This window comes from Trachurus trachurus (assembly GCF_905171665.1).
Source record: "Trachurus trachurus genome assembly, chromosome: 10".
Classification (NCBI taxonomy): domain Eukaryota; kingdom Metazoa; phylum Chordata; class Actinopteri; order Carangiformes; family Carangidae; genus Trachurus; species Trachurus trachurus.
The window spans coordinates 10,894,214-10,914,651 of record NC_139894.1 but is presented as its reverse complement, the minus strand read 5'-3'; the positions used below and the strand labels follow the sequence as shown (position 1 = coordinate 10,914,651).

At 41.2% G+C, this 20,438-nt stretch overlaps 1 long non-coding RNA gene across 1 annotated transcript; it reads left to right on the top strand.

Annotated features, from left to right (window-relative positions):
- The first annotated feature begins 16,965 nt into the window (after nt 1-16,965).
- Nucleotides 16,966-20,091, top strand: LOC310992511. Its single transcript, XR_014595692.1, has 3 exons — nt 16,966-17,069; nt 17,179-17,261; nt 19,742-20,091. It is a non-coding gene; the product is annotated as an uncharacterized lncRNA (long non-coding RNA).
- Nucleotides 20,092-20,438: the final 347 nt, after the last annotated feature.

Genomic DNA, 20,438 nt, shown 5'->3' with positions numbered 1-20,438 from the left:
AAACAAAAAAAAAAGTGGCGGTGACCGGGGGCTTGTCTAGCCATAACCCGTGGCCGAGTTGGTCTGGCGCCTTGAGAACTAACGTTCACGCGGTCTGAACCGAACTACAAAGCGAGTCCGAGTGAAGCATCTTTCCGAGGTTATTAACGGGTGCTATGGCTAACTTAGCACGGACAAAAGTTTTAACACATTTTATTGCCAAACCTGACTCCACCTTAAAATATGCCACAACATGTTCGAGCTATGTTACACAGTGTTTCAAATAAGTTAACCCATGGCTCACTTAAAATAGTAGGATGCTAAGGCCCAGACATTCAGGTGCTAACAAGGCCAATTAGCTTTGGTGAGGAACGGCTTCGTCACGATAGTAATGTTTGTAAACTGATATTTCATGCTAAGGAATGTTATCATAAAAAATACATTTGTTCAAAATCAGCTACTTACCATCAGGTCAAGTTGATATTCAAGTCAATCCGCTGTGCCCGCCAGCCGTTAATATAATACATCCATGCCGCCAGCCCGTCTGCCACATGCTCCGCCATGCCTGCCTCCACCTGGCTGTCCCAACCGTCAGGGAATGACGTAGTCGGTTCCGCTTACTTGATTTTTTTAAAGGGACAACGAGGAGTTTCTATTCGGTTATAAAAAAGTATCACGTTAATGTGGATGAATCTCCGCTACTCACACTTGTTAATGGCTCCATTTTCGCTAAATATATCGATCTGTCTCTATCGTTATTTTGTTATTATTAGTGGTGGCGGAAATGCTGGTCGAGCCGACCAGCGTTTCCTTCATGGCGAGTTATGAGAATAACGCCGCAGAATCGCCGTTTATGGTCGGAACTACGATGGTATGTGAACCTCTTTGAACCTCTGACTTTAATTTTTGATGAATGAAAACATGAGTCCGTCTTGCGCCGGGTCAAAGAAATGTACGGTGCGCGCGGAGGCTCATAAATGTAGTGTGAAAACGCTTCGCTTTTCCAAAACTCCTCGTTGTCCCTTTAAGTTGTTAAGTTACTGTCCAATAAAATTGAGTTGACTTGTTTGATAATTACACGTACTTAAAGCTAATTGATATTTGTAGTGCATTCTCAAAAATCTTGTTGAAACATACTATATATTATTACAAATATTTAAATCATGTAATCTGTGAGTCAAATACTAATTTATTTTAAAGACATAAACTTAATTTTAGTATGGATATTTCACACAAAGATTCCTGTTGGATTTTTACTAATGAATTTTGATGTAGTCAAATCAAATACTCATCATGATGATATTCAGCATTTTTATTAAGCATGCATACTTATATATTATTGTTACATTTACTGGGCTCTTGAATTATTTATTACAGTGTGTGCTGTGTGTGGATGCATCGAAGAAGGGAGATCATTTATCATTTACATCCTTTGCTGGGCCCTTTTTAACTTGCAGGTGTGCAGAAATTGGCTTGTTTCCATTCTTTCACTATTGTAATGGATTTATATGAAATTTTCACCTGAATCTGTGAATAAAACCGTGCCACTGCAGATTTAAGCACCACATTTTTAGCACATATTTTAAATCTGACCATGATTCTGCAGCTCTGTCCTGGACCAGAAGTAGTTAAATTGTCTATTAAGTTGGTCTCACACTTACTTTAAGTGATTGTTTTCACATATACAAAAGGTGAATGTTGCATTCTTGAATTCATTGTTGAGTTGTTGGTGATAAGTGTGGTGTTTGGTGTCCCCCTTCCTCTGTCCTTAAAGGTCCCAAATTGTGCAAATTGTGACTTAGGGTTAGGGGTTAGGGTTATTATAAAGCAGCTTTAGGTTCTATATTTACATTTGAGAGCTTCAGCCTATGAAGAAATATACAGCTCATATTCAGAAACTGAGCCTTAAAACAAGCCGCCATGACATCTGTAACGTTGTGATGACGTGACGTCACTACAAAGCAGGCTGTGAATCTCTCTTCTGATTGGCTCTTTAACCTGTTGTTACTAGAGCTCCAGAGAGAGGTCAGAGAAATAAAATGTAGAACTAAACTGAGATGTTTTTTGGTTCTTCAAACCACAAATTTATCTTTTTATAGTTCAACACTTAAAGGGACCACAAGGAGTTTTGGAAAAGCGAAGCGTTTTCACACTACATTTATGAGCCTCCGCGCGCACCGTGAAATTCTTTGACCGGCGCAAGACGGACTCATGTTTTCATTCATCAATAATTAAAGTCAGAGGTTCGAAGACGATCACATACCGTCGTAGTTACGACCATAAACAACGATTCGACAGCATTATTCTCATGACTCGCCACGAAACTGAAAGTAAAGAAAGCTGGTCGGCTCTAATAACAAAATAACGATAGAGACAAAACGATATATTTATCGAAAATGTGCCCACTAACAAGTGTGGGTAGCGTAGATTCATCCACATTAACGTGAGACTTTTTTATAACCAAATAGAAACTCCTCGTTGTCCCTTTAAAAATAAGACTTTAAGACATTTTATGGTCCTAGTTCTGCCTTATTGTTCTGGTGAGGACTGTCTCATTAGTGGGGTCTTAGCTTTAATGTGAACTGAAGTCTGATTGGTTGAACACAAACTCCATACTCTTTTTACATGAACTCCTACAGAGCATGATGTAAAAGGCCTGTTTTGCATTTTCACATGCTGCTTATTTCACGATGTTCCCAGTCACCAGTTGATGCAGATTACATAACAAACTAAGAGGCAGCTCAATGAATCGACAAAGCCTCGTTGCTTTGTTTGGTTTTGTTTATGTCTCTTTGAGAGCTTTGCCCTCCGGTCTACCTGCCGGCTGAAAAACGATGAACACCGGTCCATTAATTTGCTGCCGAGAAGCAACGCACGGCTCCTTCCTAATGGCTGATTTTCTCCACCAGTCAGTCAGCCCTCGAGTAACGAGTGGGCAGTGGGTGGAAGGTGTGTGTGTGTGTGTGAATGTGTGTGTGTGAGAGAAGTATTGGCTGCTGGTGGTGATAGTTAGTCTGGAGGTTATCGTATAGGCGGTAAATCTTGATGGATCTGCCCCTGTAGGGTGTTTGCTGCTCGGGTCTGAGCGTCAGTCCAATTGGCATGTCCATTATTCTCAATGGATGCATTAGAGGGCCAAAGGGACTCATTGAGAAACCCTTATTGATGTCCTCAATCTTCTTGACACACACGCACACACACAAACACGAACACACACAACAAAAAAACAGGAATAAGTAGAGTAGCAACCTTGTAGAAGTCGGTTTGTGCACAAAGGCGCAGAATCAGGTTCTGTCATGCTGCAGCAGCTCGCACCTGCAGCTCAATGAATTACGGGGCCATCGAGGTGATAAAAGCTCCGAGCTTGAAATGGAGTTGTACCCGCACAGGCAGCGTGTTACACATGTGAACGGATACATGTTAGTCTGGATAAGAGAGGGGTGCACACAGCAGGGGCGCTTTTCCACCGGTGACAATGCAAACAGAAGATATCCACTTCCCCGGGTGAATGAAACTGCCTCTCCTCAGCTGAAAAGCTCTCGATGCACAGTCGTATTTACAGAAACCCCCCTCCCCACTCCACTCCCCTCCCCTCCCGATCCTCAACACAAAGTGCTGCCTGCCTGCCACAAGTGAATGGTTTGTAGTGGGGTAAGCTCTCTTTCTCTTTTCACTTACTGGTCTATCTCTGCTTGTTCCAGCTCCTGCTCTCATGTAAGTCTGGCATCTTACAAACTTGAGGCTTTTTCTTTTTTTTTTTTTGCTGGAGGGGCTTTATGGACATTCAGGCAACATACCAGAGTCTTTCTCTGCTGCAGCGGGGATGAAAGGCGTGCTGTCGGAGGGTCGCAGTGGCTGTGATGAGCTTAGAGGTTGAATGTGCAACAAAAGAGCTTGCATGACAGTCTGCAGTTGGAGGCATTATGAGTCAGAAGGATAAAAAAAAAAGTACTATTGGGACTTAAAGCTTGAGAAACAGCAACAGTTTCAAAAGGTTCTGGCTTCTTTTGAGGCTCCTCTGTTGAAAGAAAAAGAAAAAATCCAACCATTACTTTGATGAAATTCTGAAGGCCTCGGTATACTTCAAACGGGCCCAGGCCTCATGACATGTTATTTGAATAATGTCTGAAGGCAAAATGTCTCTATACCTGTTCCAAACTCGCCTCTAGCTGTGATAACAAGATCTCTGTCGAGCTGAACTGCACAGACGAGAAGATGGCTCAGACGCTGCTTGAAGGCATTTGTTGTGTTGCCCTCAGTCAGTCACAGAGAGTGAAGGGAGAAAATGAAGAAGATAGAGGTCCCGCATTTCACACTGTTGATCCATAAGAAGATGGATTTGTGGTTTCTAGAGCCAAAAGAAAAAAAATCTCTTCTTCCTCTCTCAGCTTCTCTCTGGAGCTCTCGTAACAACAGGTTGGTGTCAGCCAATCAGAAGAGAGGAGGAGGAGGCTCTAAGCCTCTCTTCTGATTGGCTGACTGTTTTCTGAGTGATCCAATAAAAATATAGAAGATGAAACACTCAGAGAAACCAAATCCTGCAAGTGTTGGATGGTGGGTCCAGGTGGTGAGGGGGCGGGGCTTAGGGTGACTGCTTTGTTGTGACATCACAAAGTGACAGGAAGTCCTGACGGCTGGTTTTAAGGCTCAGTTTCTGAATACAGGCTGCGTGCATTTTTCTGTGGAAACATGTAGAAAACAGTGAGGCCTTTAGATGTAAAATATTTGCCTCCAAGAACTAGTCTCCTTTAAGCTTTCACATCAAATGTTAATTCTATTTCTATGTGTATTTTTTATTATAAATATTCCCTTTTTTTTTAGATGTGCATTTATTATTGAATCTAGCAATCCTTATATTTAATTTTCAGCTTTATTATGTCATTAGCCATTTTCTTGGCTAATGATTCTTCTGTGAAGCACTTTGACCTGCACTAACCTGTGTGAAAACAGCTTTAAAAGTCTTATTGATTGATTGATAGTGTGACTCTGTAGCAGAAAATTTAGACACTATACTCTTTTCTTTTCTTTTCTTTTCTTTTCTTTCAGCTAATTAAATCATATGAGCTCTCAGTCATCTGCTCCTCTGCTGATGGACGACCAACATGTTTGTCTTTCTGCCTCATATCCTGCGGTTCTAAGAATTAACCCGACATCCTTCACTAATATTTGGAGAAGCTCATCGTCATTTTACGGGTAAAACTGTAAAACCCTCCGAGGTGCAGGAGCCAGAAAAAAGAGTCATCAATAAAACCTGACTGTGTTGAGAATCCAAACCCGTTCAGCAGAGCTCATAGAGGGGGCAGATCCAGCAGGTTGAAACGAGGTTATTATGCAAAACACCAAAGACAAAGGGAGGCTATTTGCAGTTAATTAACGTGGTAATTTTCTTAGTAACTCTAATAATTTTGTATAGCAGAGGTGACACAGATGCTTGAATCTCTCTCTGCTTATTTTAATGGATCCACTGCCTGGCCTGTAACCTGGCTTGACCCTGCATTTGTATGCCCCTCACATTCTTCCCAGGGAGTTATTGATTCCCCGTGTCTCGCTCATTGGCATGCACAGGCGCGATAATAAGTAAATCCATCTTCTGTCAGTCCCTGCTGAAGGGAGCGTGGTCCTGATGGAGGGAGGGGGTGGGGGGAGCAACAGGGCAGCATACGCAGGTCCAATTTTCTTACAGTGGATCTTTTGTGGAGAATTAAACCGTCGTATTGTTTCCTGCTGTAAAGTCCTAACATGGCAAACTGAGCCGCACCAACGCATGAAGCGCAGGGGGACTCAGACACTTTTGGGGATATTCACCGGCACAGAGGATCCAATAATAGAATAAATTCATCCGTGGTGGTTTAATTAACGTGTGCTGCTGGAGTGGAACAAAGCTAGTTGATGGGATATAAACACTCAAAACAAAGACGTACGTGCGCTTCATGAGACAGATACTACTCCCACAAAAAATTACTTTAAAAAAGACAGATTGCTTTTACGATTGTGCACATGTCAGCCTTCAAAAACCCTGGTGGACTTGAAAAGAAAGTCCTTGACATTTCATTGTTTGCCGATCGAGGCTATATTCACAGTTCTGCAGTGGCACGTCCCAGCATGCATCTGGTCTCAAGCTGCAATAAATGGGCAATGTGGCCGTAGGCAGTTGTCATCTATACAGAGACGGGACCGGTTGTGTGGTTCCTTTTCAGTTCGGGCCGGAAAATCACTGGTGGGCTCTTAAGGGAGAGGGAAGTGGTACAGTACAAGAAAACTGAAATGTCAGCACCACTCTGTGTTATGTCACTTTTTTCAGTGGCATTTGTCTCCATAGGAATGGGCCTGGGTGTCACAACCGAGTGAACATATGGGGAAAACTAAGATGCAAAGGTCACAGTCAGAAATCACATTTTGTCATATCTGCATTATCAATTTATCCTGCAAGATATTTGATTAGATAGATAGATTGCTGCTGTTGGACAAGGTGAAGGGACACTGATGTTTTTCTGTTACCAGAATAACAAAACAAAAAAAAACATGGATATTTCTCCTATAACATGTAACTACAAATCAGACTTTTGTTATTCAGCTCTTGTTCTCATGTGTTAGCTCATCTACATTTCAGTGCACAAAGAAAAGGTCAGGAGAAACCTGCCTGGATTAATAATGCTCCTGCCACCTCTTCGTGGCAGATACGATTTATCAGGGATTTACTGTGGTGATGGATGTCGTCTGTTGGTACATGTGATTCCATAAACCCCCCTGTTATATACATCAGAAATAGAAAGTCAATCTTGTCTTCTTATATACGGCTTAAAGCAATAATTTATAGATGTATAAATGAGGACATTAATGCCACTCTCGAATCCGTCATGCAAATATGTAAAACTATTATCTTATCATAACATACAGAGTGCTAATCTGCAAGAAGCTGCCATGGATTAAACATCACGTGACATTTCAAAGCAAAATGGGAACCACTACATATCAAACACAACACATTGCGTTAATACTGTATAGATTTGGGTGACAAGATGTATTAAGTTTTCTAATTACTAATTATATAGCTACTACTGTACTTATTAATGCTACAGGAGTTGCGCACTTAGCTTTTTTAGGATGTGATGAGCACTACAACCTCTAGTGGCCGCTAGTGAGTCTTTACAGTTTTTTAATTACCCTTTATATTATTTATTATTCATTTCTTCTGTTTACTTCATGAACCAGTGTCTAATTGTTGGCCAGATCGAGGTAAAACAGCTCAGATTCACAAAATAAAGAACATGAATGTTTGAGTTTTCTGTTTCTTGTCCCTTTAATCACCTCATAACTCCTCAGATTTGTCTTGACCTGTTAGAGCAGCTCTGTTACAGTTAATTAAACTAAATTACATGGCAAACTAACAGTTTAATGAAGGTAACTATCATGTCATGCTGCTGATTTTGTGCAATCAGGGGGTCAAATTGTCCTTCATTCTCTGAACATGACTTCATTTTGGACTTAAACATACAAATGCAGAAGTTAAGGACACAGTTTTCTGCATGAGGAAGTTATTCTTCTTCTCACTCCTTTTCGATATGCGACTTTATTCATTTGTTTTGTGTATTTTTTTTTGCATATTGTCTGAATATTTGTCTGCCATGTACTGTACTTCCTTTGTTTTATCTTATACATTTTTGCTGCATATGTACTTGTGTATTCAAAACAAACATTTCAATTCAGTTCAATTCAAAGGATGAACATTCACTGCTGCAGAGAAGACACCTGTAAAAAGAAACACAACGCAAGCGATGCAAATGTTTCCATGGCAGACGTGCAGAGCAGCACGTAAACACACACTCGATCAGACTGAGCAGAGTGTGAGCATCCGTCCGTCTCTCCTCAGCCCATCCATCGCTGAGCGTCTTCAAAGGGGTCCCCGCTCAGCAGGACGTGAGCGGCTGCATCATGTGGTGTGATCATCCACAGCTGCCTGATGCAGCGAGGGAGGCTGCAGACATTGATCGGTTGGATGTGATAGGCTCCTGTCACATTACTGTAAACCTCACAGCTGCAGAAGATGTAGGTGTAGATATTTTATCATGTGCGTTATACTTTTCTTTATCTGCTTTTTTTTTTGTTTGAATTAATTAATATTTAATCCCACCCCGAAGCAAATCATTCTGCAGCACACAGGAACTCACAGGTGGTTGTGGTGCGTTCACTTGCTGCTGGGTGATCTGTGAAGGGGTGAATCAGGGGCCAAGTCACGAGAAGCATCGGGCTTCATTTCTAAAAAGTTTTCTGATGCATAAACATTTGGCTGCCGGCAACGGGAACAAGTGGAACAGACTCTGTTTGTTTCATGAATGTTAATTACTGATGGAGAGACAGACGAGGCCTGAAGTGCTGCAAAAATATCTGGTAGTTTAAATTATTGTTTTGTTTCTCAAAGTTACAAAGTGGATTTATTTATTTTTTTATCTGATGTGACTAATTCATACTCGTTCTTTTTTGTTTAGCAACATAATAGAAAACAACTTCAGGGCAATTACAACTGATTTTTTACTTGATTTCATGTTCACTGTCTTTGAATTGTTTCATCACAATCGCAAGGATTTGCTCACATTAGCAGAGTAAATCCTCCTGCAGGCTTCACACACATGAAGCAGATCGGATAGCATGTTGGCTGACTGGTTATATGAGGCTGTTTCATTTTTACTTTTGGACATTTACAGATCATATAGCTCAATTTTTTTTTATACCTATAATTTCAATTTGTGCACTCATGTCTCTTGTTTAGCTCATGCAGCACGGTGCAAACCCTCATATTGTGTCATGCCCATAATTATCTTAATGAAGCAAACAGATTTATATCTGAGTAATTGATTTATTCTGCAAAAGTGACGGTAATGTCTTGTAGGTTATGAAAATCTATATTTTCTTGTCATTTTTTTTGCAGACGTTGCTAATGTTGCTCACCCTTAACACCTGGTTTCTCTTTTATTGGAAACAACAAACATCCTTGGAGCAGAGAAGACTGAATCTCTGATGCATAACCTGAATTAGACACATGCAGGTTTAATAACCACAATATGTAAAAGTCAATTTGTTGATATGAAACAGTTTAGATAGGGACAAGGAATCAAACATGACAGACTTTGCCTTCAGCCAGACGCTGGAATTAACGAGCGCTGCACAAGCCGTTGCTCCCTCCGTTCCTCCCAGTCAATATTTATCCTGAAAATCATTATCAATCCCATTTCCTGATTCACTTTTGAGAGGAGGCATAAAAAGAAGAAGAAGAAGGAGAAGAAGAAGAAAACAGCCACAGGCCTCCTCCTCCTCCTCCTCCTCCTCCTCCCCTGAAAGGAGATATTATGTAATATACATCTTTTGTGGCTGAGGAGAATGGAGGGAATGAATGATGTCAGGGAGCAGAGGTGTTTCCACTCCATTCAGCAGAGTAAAAAAAAGATTATACAACATTAAAACCCACACAAGCCCGACGCTGGAGAGCTGATAAGACTCAAAAAGGGAAAATCCTGCCTGTGCAGTGCTGGTTCACTCCCTGCAGAGGAAAGAAAACACCCAGCGTGACCAGAATTAATAAGACATGAGAGACACGAGCTTCTGACTTCAAGACGGTCGCCTCTGGATTTAAGATGATTGTGCTTCAAGTCATGCATTTATAGGTAAAGTTAAAACATTTCTGAAATGAGTCTGAAGGTTGCTCCACCACTGTGGTTTGTTTCTAAATATCATCTTGGTAAAAAAAAATATATATAAATAAAAAAAGTACTTGTAAGTTCTCAAGGGGCAGATTGAAGAGATTAAAGAGGAAATCAGAAATGTCACTGCTTCCCGTCTCTGTCCTGTGGCTCTGCTGTAACTCTTCCACTTTGAAAAGAAAATGGCATTTTGTCTGCAGAGGAATGAGCCTGGCCGTCAAAAATGTAATGAAATCAAGGGACTTTCCCTGTTTGTAAAGGGCACAGCCTGCTAATGAGGCCTGAGTGGCATTTTCCATATCCTCGTTTCAGATTAAATCTTTATGATGCATGATGTAATTATGTTCTTATAATTAGAAACTTTATTTTTATTTCCACTCAGCCTATTAACTTTTTTCTTTTTCTTTTTCTTTTTCTGCTTCACATCTCTCAACTAATATAACATTACCAGCACTGACACTGGGATGGTGACACATGAACATGTGTCTGTGGAAGAAGTTGAATTTAAACATCTGGATCAATTATGCGAAGATCGGCCCAGGAAAGGATGCTGAAGTAAAACAATAAATAAAATAAATAACATCTTTGGCATAAAATCACCTCAGAACTGTAACAGCCTCCATCCTTGGTTGTCTTGGTTACTGTAATAATGGTCATGGCTCACTGAGGGTTAAGAAAATATTGTGATTCAAGTGGAAAATGAGCACTTCCTTTTCCGAGTTTTGATGATTTCTGTTGCCGTGGTTACGGCTGGTTTTGCATTGTGCTTTGTCGACCACTTCATCCACTTCACTACAACCTCCTCCTGTCGTGGACTTCGTCTCTTTATCCTGCGTGGTTACATCCCGTCATTCCGACATCCCACCATTCCGACATACAGCTATTCCGACATGCCATCGTCCCACCATTCCTACAAGGCTTTCAATATAAGGAAATGTGCGTTATGTGTCCTACTTATCTGGACTCTCTCTATCTGGCCTGTCTAGCCTCTACCTGCTTTTTACTAAACTTAACCAACTCCTTTCATCATTGCCTAAACCCAACCAGTGCAAAATCTTTTGGGGAAAAATACGCTATTAAAGGAATTGTTCTGAAACGCAGGATGTTTATAAAAAGAAAATAATACCGTCATTCCGACCATAGGAGGCAAGAATTGTTGGAAGGAAGTGTTGCCATTTAGACAATTAGAGGCCTATGTCGGACGGGTGGGATGTCGGAATGGCGGTTGCCCCCCCCCCCCATCCCCCCATACTCACAATGACCACTAGATGTCGCCAAGCAACAAAAACATAATCTGTGATTGCAGCCCTCTACTGCACTTTGTATTATTGAAATGAAAAATGTAACTGTCCTTGAAATTGTACTTTTTTTTTAAACTTTTTTATTTAAGTGAGTTAATAAGTTTATCATTAAAATACAATATATTCATGCGAATCATGTTTATTCTTTGATATTGACTAAAATCCAATTATTGCTAAAAGAACAGGGTTGTATCTCAGTTTCGTGGTGTATTGTGTTAATACTGCTTTACGCTTGTACACTCCAGTATTGATAGATTTCTCCCCATGTTGCATTGATCTCTTAGATCCTTACACTGATCCCTTCATCTTCCTCTGAACACACCCTGAGTCAGACCGCAGAATAAAGACTCTTTAAAACCTTCCGCTGTGACATAAACAGAGAAGATGATGAAAACTTTATTTATTCTCTGTGAACTGCTCCTCACAGTCAGACTGTAGATTATCCCTTTTTATGCATCACAATTAAACAGTAAGTGGTGAAGCACAAAGAAAAAAGAAGAAATGATCATTTAAAAAAGAGAGTTATTTGGGAAACTGTTTTGATATACGTATATATATTTTTTGCCCAGTAGTAAATCCTGCTCCCATGATGCCGTCTGTCAGTGGGATTATCAGCAGAAGCCGGCGCCTCAGGGCAAACCGATGCGTCCTGTTGACTGTTGTCGGAAAAACCTGAGTCAGAGTCCTGGAGGGGGAAAGAAACGTCTCAGGGTTTGTTTCCTTCTCTGTCCTCAAGTGAACTCAAGTGTCTGAAATATAATATCACACCATTGTGTTTAGTTATTAAACTATCAGGGCAGATTTTTAATATGTTTTGTTTTATTGCAGTTTTTATCTACTGGTTTTTCATTGTTAGTTCTCCATATCTTTGGATCTTTCATTCATAAACTGACGGTTGATGACTTCTGCTTTTTCAATTCTCCTCCTCCTCAAAGATCAATAAAGTTTATTGTTTCTCTGGGGAAACTTAAATGAATTTTCTTTTTTTTTAAAATCAATAATGTGATCAGACTCGGTCACAGTTAAATTATCCCTGGTATGGTGCCTGCCCACTATAACCAGTGTGTTCAACACAGTTATTTCAGATTTTTGATGAAATCATTAAAATCCCATCTAATTTCTCAATCATTCCCTTATTAAATGAGACACCACTACTATACCATTATGTCATCGTCTGCATCATAATGCATAAGAAGAAGGTAAAAAGGTGCACCTAATTTGTTGTTGCTGTACGATGTATGAGCAATTTAACATTAGGGAATTTAACAGTGTAAAGTGATTTGACTCCTTTGAGAAATGGGATCATAATATAGGTTATATACATTGTTGTAATTTCAAAATCTTATTAAAGGAGAATTCTGGCCCCTAAATCATTGTCCTAAAGGTCACCCAGTGTTGGGGGGAGCAAAAAACACGACTAAAATTGATGCAGGCAAACTGGAGTTACACCATGGCTACCCGGCGCTAGGGATAGCGACAACGCTAACCCATGGGGGCAATTCTTTCAACCACAACAAACACTCAGAAAACAATCAAATATCTATACATGACTGGAATCCTTACGAGACACCACTGAACTCATAGTGTACAGTATGTATTTCAAAGGAGGTTAAATCGAAAGCAACTGGACTTAGTTATTTGTCTAGGAAGAATAACTATGTCCAGTTGCTTTCGAGAGAATATGCACAGGCTTATTGTACAGTATGTATCTTTGCATGTAGTCCCTCACCTCAGATAGCCTAACTCTGAAATATCCTGGAAAGACATTAGCTACTATCCGATCGCAGAGCGCCTGCTCTCCCCGCCACAGGAACAAACACTTTTTCCTTGTTGTGATGATTTCTTTACAAAAATAAACAGTCGAGCAGTGCAGGGTCAACCATGGTGTAACTCCGGTTTTCCTGCATCAATTTTTGCTCCCCCCAACACTGGGTGACCAGGGGTAAAAAATGGCTGGAATTCTCCTTTAAGAGTGAAAATATTTACATCTTTGGAGCCTTGTGCAGCCATCTTACTCATGTATCTTGTTGGACCTGTTCATTTGTAGTCTGGTCCCGAAAAGACTTGGTTGAAAAACTACATCCAATCAGGATATGCCCCTACTATATAAATCAGGATATTCCCTAATGTGAACGTACACAACAGACCAGTAAGAGTACAGGGGGTAGAAATGGGATTGGGCCTGAGAGTGCATCTGTTAAAGAAGTCCTGTCAGTGTGAATAATCTGTGAGCAGCTGAGGATGTTAAACAGTTCAAGTCTGATCCCCGAGACTCTGGTTGACGCTCTCCAAGAGACGCATCCAGACAATCACAGACCAGTCAGTGGTTAAGTGTCTCTGCACTTATGTATAAGAGCTCATATGATTTCACTTTGTTGTTGATAAGAGCCACTTTTTCCACCCAGTGTCTTGACAACGCAAACTTGTAATATCCATTTGTCAGACTGAGGAAGTGCCCATGAATTATTGAGGGGATATGTTGTTCATCTACGGATAGCAATCTATCCATCCACCCCCCTCCCACACACACACACACACACACACACACACACACACACACACACACACACACACACACACACACACACACACACACACACACACACACACACACACACACATACACACACAGCTGTGTGTTCACAACCTAAACTTTTCATCAGTATAAATGAGATCGGGGGTCTGATGCTCCTTCACTTGGCTTCGCTCTGACCTCCACTGTCTGACATTTCTCCAGACACTCAGAAGTATATTTCTCATTAACACCGATGACATTCAGACATTTTGGGGTTAGTCGCCTCATACATAACTCAGACTCTATCAATAAATTATAAGAAGAGACGTAATTTGACGATATTCTTCACTAGCAGCAAATCGACGTAGAGTCAGATCAGACTGTTTTTCATTGGTTGACTTTGGGATTTATTTAAAAACTTTTTTTTGTGTTAAATAGAGAGAAAATAGTTGAAAAGGTTAATATAGACAGACAGGTAGATGGAATTAGTAACATCAGTGATTTCATGGTGTTTATCGCCTACTTTACTGACAAAGACCAGGACAGTCGTTTACTGGATCTGAAATTGCGAAAACTAAAAGAATAATGTATTTCCTATGTAATCACCATGTTATGTCTCTGTAATAACAAGTGTGCATGAAGTATATTGTCTTTACTCTCAGGGGCCGGTATGAAGGCCCCCGTGTGTGGGTCGAGCCCAAGGCCACACTGTGCTCGGCTCCCCAATGACCAGCGCGATCGAACTTTGATGTCAGTCACGTGACGAGTGGCCAAAATATTTGCCTTTTTGGGAGCTGTCTTGTCTGAAGCCCCCCCTCGAGCGTTTTTGACGCTTTGGAAGCTTTCGGTGTGAACGCACAGTTACTCTCTCCCACCACCCAAAGACATGTGTCCGTTCTAGTGAACCCAGCCTGCAGATTCCCCTCAGCTCTAAAGGGATAAACAGTTTAACCAATGAATGAATGAATGAATGAGAGAAAACTGTTTCCTGGCTCAAGCTTTATACTTAATGTACAGAAGCTCAAGTGGTATTGATCGTCTTCACCCGACTCCTTGAAAGAAGCTGAGAAGAAGTTGAACAGTTGAATTTTATTCACTGCAGCTTCAGTAAATCTGCCCTGTGACTTTCAGTAACCAGATTTATAACCATACCTGAGCTGATCATGTCAAAACAGGTCTGATGAGTCAACCCAGTCGCCAGAAAGAAACGTTCACTATGGACTATTCTGCAAACTCCAGAAAAGTCCAGGATCAACGTTTCCGAGCGAAAATACGTTATACGCCAACATTACGTTGCCCATTCATTTAACGTGAGCCAATTGCTGCGTTCATTATCAACGTTTTACATGTGGCTGTACAACGTTATTTTTTCGCTGGAAAAACAACATTTTAGGATATATTTGGCATGGTTTTGATGACTTTTTTAGCGAGAAATGTGTGTTTTAGTTTCCAAATGTATGTTGAATTAATGCAAATAAGCTTCTGTTTGTAACATATTCTGCGAATTTGAAAATTGAAAACGTATATATTCAACATTATTCATTAAGCTTTCTGGCGGATAAAATGTGATTATTTGGCACTATTTGAGGACATTTCTAGCGAGAAATGTGTCTTTTACTTTACAAATAGGCTATGTTGAATGAATGAAAATTAAGTTTTATTTGTAGCCTACTCCAGCGATATTTTATCCGACTGATTGGACTCTCCCACTATGCTGTGGGCACTGAATTATGATTATGACAACCTGATACTTTTTTCGTTTTGACGAAGATTTTTTCAGCTTGTAGTTGCTGTCGTGGTTGTTTTAAACGCTATTTTATGAATGTAATTTTTTTTTTCATTATTGTGGTAGGCCAACGTTTGGTGCATTATTTTAATCATAAACGTTATATTTATTCAGTTAATGTGTATTTCGTTTGTTAGTTATTACGAAGATTGCTCAGATTTCCATCGTTGCTATGGTTACAGTGAACGATCAGCTGATTTCATTGTGACTGACGTAGCTTCCGGCAAGTGCGTCATCGTCTCACCGACAGGCAGCCCCAGCCCCCGTTCAGGTAACGTAAACAAACAACATGGAAAATTGTGATAAAATAATTAACAGTTAAAGCTATTTTACCTCCAAAAACAGCCAGTGTCGTCAACCACAAACAAAGTTTGACAGATGTGGTTGATCAAAGTTGTTAAACTGGCTGACTTTACTAGCTGCACTGTTTGATGTAGATTTTAATGATTAGGCTAACGTTAACATAGCTAGGCTAACATTAATGCTACATGCCCAGCCCTCACTGTACTTTTCTCACTGTTTTACAGGTAACAGATAATACCTACAATGGCTACAGCTGAAGCTGAGTTCAATGAGATGCTCAGTAAAACGAAGAGCCTGACACAAAGGTAATTTAAATATCTTATTCCATGCATGGGGATCAGATATTATGATGCATTTGTGCAGGAAGTCTGTGTGGTTAACTGCATTACTTTGATTATATTGTGTTGTTTTTTTTAGGTCAAAAAAGAGGACAAAGGCATCAGACCTGCCACGATGGAGAAAACGTGATGATCATCTCTGTGTCCTTGAGGAGACCGGTGTGGAGATGCTTGATGAACAAGAGCCAGGATTTGGTATGTGATCGTGATAATTTGTGCATCATTATTCTTATTTTGGTAGAAAAACATCATGTTAGGATTTCTATGCGGATGTACCAGTCCAAGAAGCTTTCTGAAGTCTGTAGTAGTTGTAGTCGTAGGCCTGCACACCTCAACATCACCATAATACTTCATTTAGAATGTGATTTTCACAGGGCCTGATTTAAGCCACAGTACCACCTTAAATTAGCTCAGTGCAGCATCACACCGGTGCTCTTACCAATCATATTTCCAACACAGGCAACATAACACCACCTGAGAACTCTGTCCTAAACTTCATATGGATGCTGGCAGAAAATGGAGTATGCCAGGGTGGGCTGGCTTATGCAATATTTACAGTTGCCACCTTTTAATTCTACATATAAGTGTATTTTCAATTATTCTGTCAACAGACTGGCAAAGTGTGTTTGAACACCGTTTTACCAGAGTTTTATGGAGTGGGTGATAAGCTCTTTCAAGGTGGACAAGCTGTGCGCAGAAAGAGGATGACACTTGTTGGAAATTCCCACGGGTCACGTGATTCCCGCGGGATGGGAGTCAAAGTTTTATTAATCCTGTGATTGGGACGGGACGGGAATAAAAATCAACGGGAGCGGGCAGGAGCGGAAACTCCATGATGATTTTCAGCCGTGTTAAACTACCAAAAGGACAGATGCGTCCATTTTTGCCGTCATCTTTCAGTGAGCCAAAACTATTTTGGCTTGCGTTAGTTAGTTAAATGGGGAGTGGGCGCAGGAGACACACAATAACAACAAAATGCAACATTTTTGCAACATGTTTGGGTTCATTCAACTGAGATGGACATAAATGGATATGGTGTGACCAATGTACTGTTTTTATTTTTTATTTTCTCCAGCTCTGAGGAAGGGGGCTACTTTGACGGGTGCTTCTCTGCAATGATGATGACATCCAAATGAGGGCCAAGCATGTACAGTAAGTGTTTTTGTGTATTTTCCACATAGATTCTCATTGAACTTCTTGTACTACTTGAAAGTTTATTTTTAAAATAACATTAGAAACTTTTTGTCTTTGTATGCACCAGGAAAGGGCGTCTGTGGTCGGTCTCAGCTGAATGCAGCAAAGGCGAGGACAACGAGGAGGAGTAGCTCCAGCCTTGATGAGCAGGTGTGTATCATATAAGAGTTATGCCATCATGGCATTATTCTTTGTGCTCTAAATATGTATGTATATCCACACATTCTAAAGTGACGTCAGATCTAAGACAGAGTGTGAGAGTCTGTGAGGGTCCAGATGCTGTAAACATGACTGGAACAGCACTTACCCACTCTCACGATACGTTACCTTGACAACAAAATGTTGTTGACTCCGGTCATGAAATGATAATTTACTGTAATTTCAACGGTTACACCCCGCCTTTCCGAAGCCCCGCCTTTCCGACAATAGACTTCCATTCATCGTAATAGCGGGGTTTTCTATTTTTTCTAAAGACCCCGCTACTCCGAAAAGGCTATTGGGGGAAACCCCCAGTGCGCAGTGCGCATTGATCCTTTTTTCCTTTTTGGGGTCAAACGGATCATGTGCATAATTAACTGCAAAACAAGCAAATAGGCTACTTCATATTAATGACATATAATGTTCATTATGCTTCTAGCCTGTCTAGCCTCTACCTGGTCTTTTTACTAAACTTAACCAACTCCTTTCTTCATTGCCTAAACCCAACCAAAGCATCTCCCTCAGTCAGCTGTCAGCACGAGCGGCGGCTGCAGCAGCCTCGCGCCCCTGTGAGCTCAAGCCGGCTTCAGCTGCGCTCGAGCGGAGCAAGGGGGGGGGAGAAAAAAAGTGTATTTCTATTACTGTGTGGAGATCTCCAACAACGGAGTCGGGGAGAAAGCAAGTGGGACAGATCTGCCCAGTCTCTGAGCAGTGCACGTTTCACAGACAAGCCACAAGGCCACAACACAGAATGTAAACAACGTCACGCGGTTCAGCACCTTGGACAGCTGCGGGGGGGAGGGTGTCGGAGTAGCGGTGTTTCGAAGTGGGGGTATTTCGGAACAGCGGGGTGTCGAAGTGGAGGTGTGTCGGAATGGAGAGCTGTCCCCAATTTCAACACGCACAAAGTGTGTGAGGGGGACGGACTCAAAACAAAATGTTCCTGGATCAGATCTGATCAAATCATCATCAATACTCTGCAGTACTACTACCGTCAGTATTAACGTGTGCAAACTGCACATGTTAATACTGACGGTAAACTTCTTTTTTTATTTTTTTGTTGCCCCTGTCCATTAACAATAAAGAGAGCGGCAGAGCTCTCTCTGACTACGTTTGTTTATTTGCTTTTTGCTTTTTTTTTGAACACTTGCGTTCCAACGGCATCACCATGCATCGGTGCTAACTTACGGTAAGGGGGCAGTAAGGGCTCATTCACTGACTCACTGACTTGATGATCTGACAACGGAACAGCCCTCACACACTCACGGAATTCCCGTGAATGCGCCTCTAAGGACACACTCACACTAGGGCCAGTTGATCCGTACCGTGCTGAAGCCCGAATGCCCCCCCTCCCCTGTCCCCCGCTGGCCCGCACTCACACTACCTCGAACCCAAGCGTGCTGAAGCACGGTTGCCTCCGACACATACGTCATCGCGTTGATATACCAATACATCCATGATGCGCTCTGACTGCAGAAAGAACAGCGCTTTTTAATTGTTTGACCGGTTGTCATGGTAACATCTTGAAGTTTAATCAAAGCGATGTCAACTAGCTATGTTTATGGCGCGACGCAATCGTGACTGTTGTTTACACGCGGTTGCAGACACGAGGTGGAGAACGAGCCCGCGACGCATTACTGTACGCATTCCTGGCCAAGCGTACCGTGCACACCTCACCAACCGTGCCGGGCCAGGGAAGTGTACCGTGCTCAGGTACGGTACACTTGCACTCACACTGGCAATAGAATCAGGACTTTAGTCTAGTGTGCCTAGTGTGAGTGCACCCTAAGTCAGTGTGTCCGTAAGGGCTCGGATTGGAATTGGGCCATACTCTTCTCTCCAAGTTATTTTGCACTTCATCTATTCACAACTGTACTACACTTGAATGAAAATCTGTCTAACTTTCACAGACTAACACAAACCCAGTTGAATGAATTTATCTATTGGGCTCTTTTTTTTGAAACTACAATATTAGCTTCATCTTTTTTGTGTGACTGTTAATATGTTTGCCATCAGTACAACAACAATTACTGCTATAAGGGTGTACGCAACTATAATAAGTGAAGCCTGCCCAGAATGCAGCCACCTGACTGCCATGAAGTCCTTGTTGTCTGTGCTTTATCCCAAGGCATATGGCATCAAGTGCAATATCATTTTATTTATTATTCGTTTCATATCCAATTACAGTGATATTTAACAGTTCTTATTAGCTATAATTTGATGATGTTTACATAATTGTATTGAATTCTACAACCCATAAGACACAAGGTAATACATGGTTTATCATTATTAAAGGTGAAACTCAGCATGATAATGCTGACAGTCATTGGAAAGTTTCAAATCCAGTGAGCGTGCTGGATTACAACGCTCAAACAAACTGATGAATGTTCCACAGACTCAGACTAATGATGTGCACTGTTCTTTAATTACAGATAAAGTGGGGAGCAGACAACCAGGATGGAGCTGGATCTACGTTGGTGGAGGAAATGGGCAACTCTTTCCTCTCCAGGACTGCCATTATCACTAAGCTCATGAGTAAGGGAGGTTTGTTTTAGGCTGTTACACATTGTTATAGAGTTATGATTTACATTTCACTACATTTTAGCATTACATGACTATTGTATTTCAGGTATTTTAGTGGAATAGTCCGACTACATTGTTGTTAGTTACAGTAAGTGAGCACAACATGATACTAAAACAGTTAAAACCCGACTCAAAAAGTGACCAACAGGGGCTCATGAAAGTCTTTAGCTTCTCTTTGCACCAGACACACCAGCATCTCCACAGGCAAAGGCAAAGCCCAGAGACCCACAAGGAGGAGATAAATTAATACATTCTTGTGAAACAGATCAGGCCAGGTGTATAGGGCTTTGTTTATTTCGTGACCATTTTTCATCACCACAGTACTGTGGGTTGTAGTCAACGGCAAAGTAGATTAAACGTTTTTCCTCAAAACTGTAAAGGTTAGTACTTCCTATTGCTTATTGTGAACTGTTTTCTTCTCTGTATACTATATGTCCTGTATACTCTATGTCCAACATCTATGTCCCGTCTGGCCGTCCTGGGTGTGGGATCCCTCTGCTGCTCATCCTGAAGTTTCTCCTGTTTTTTTCTCTCTGAAGTTTTTCC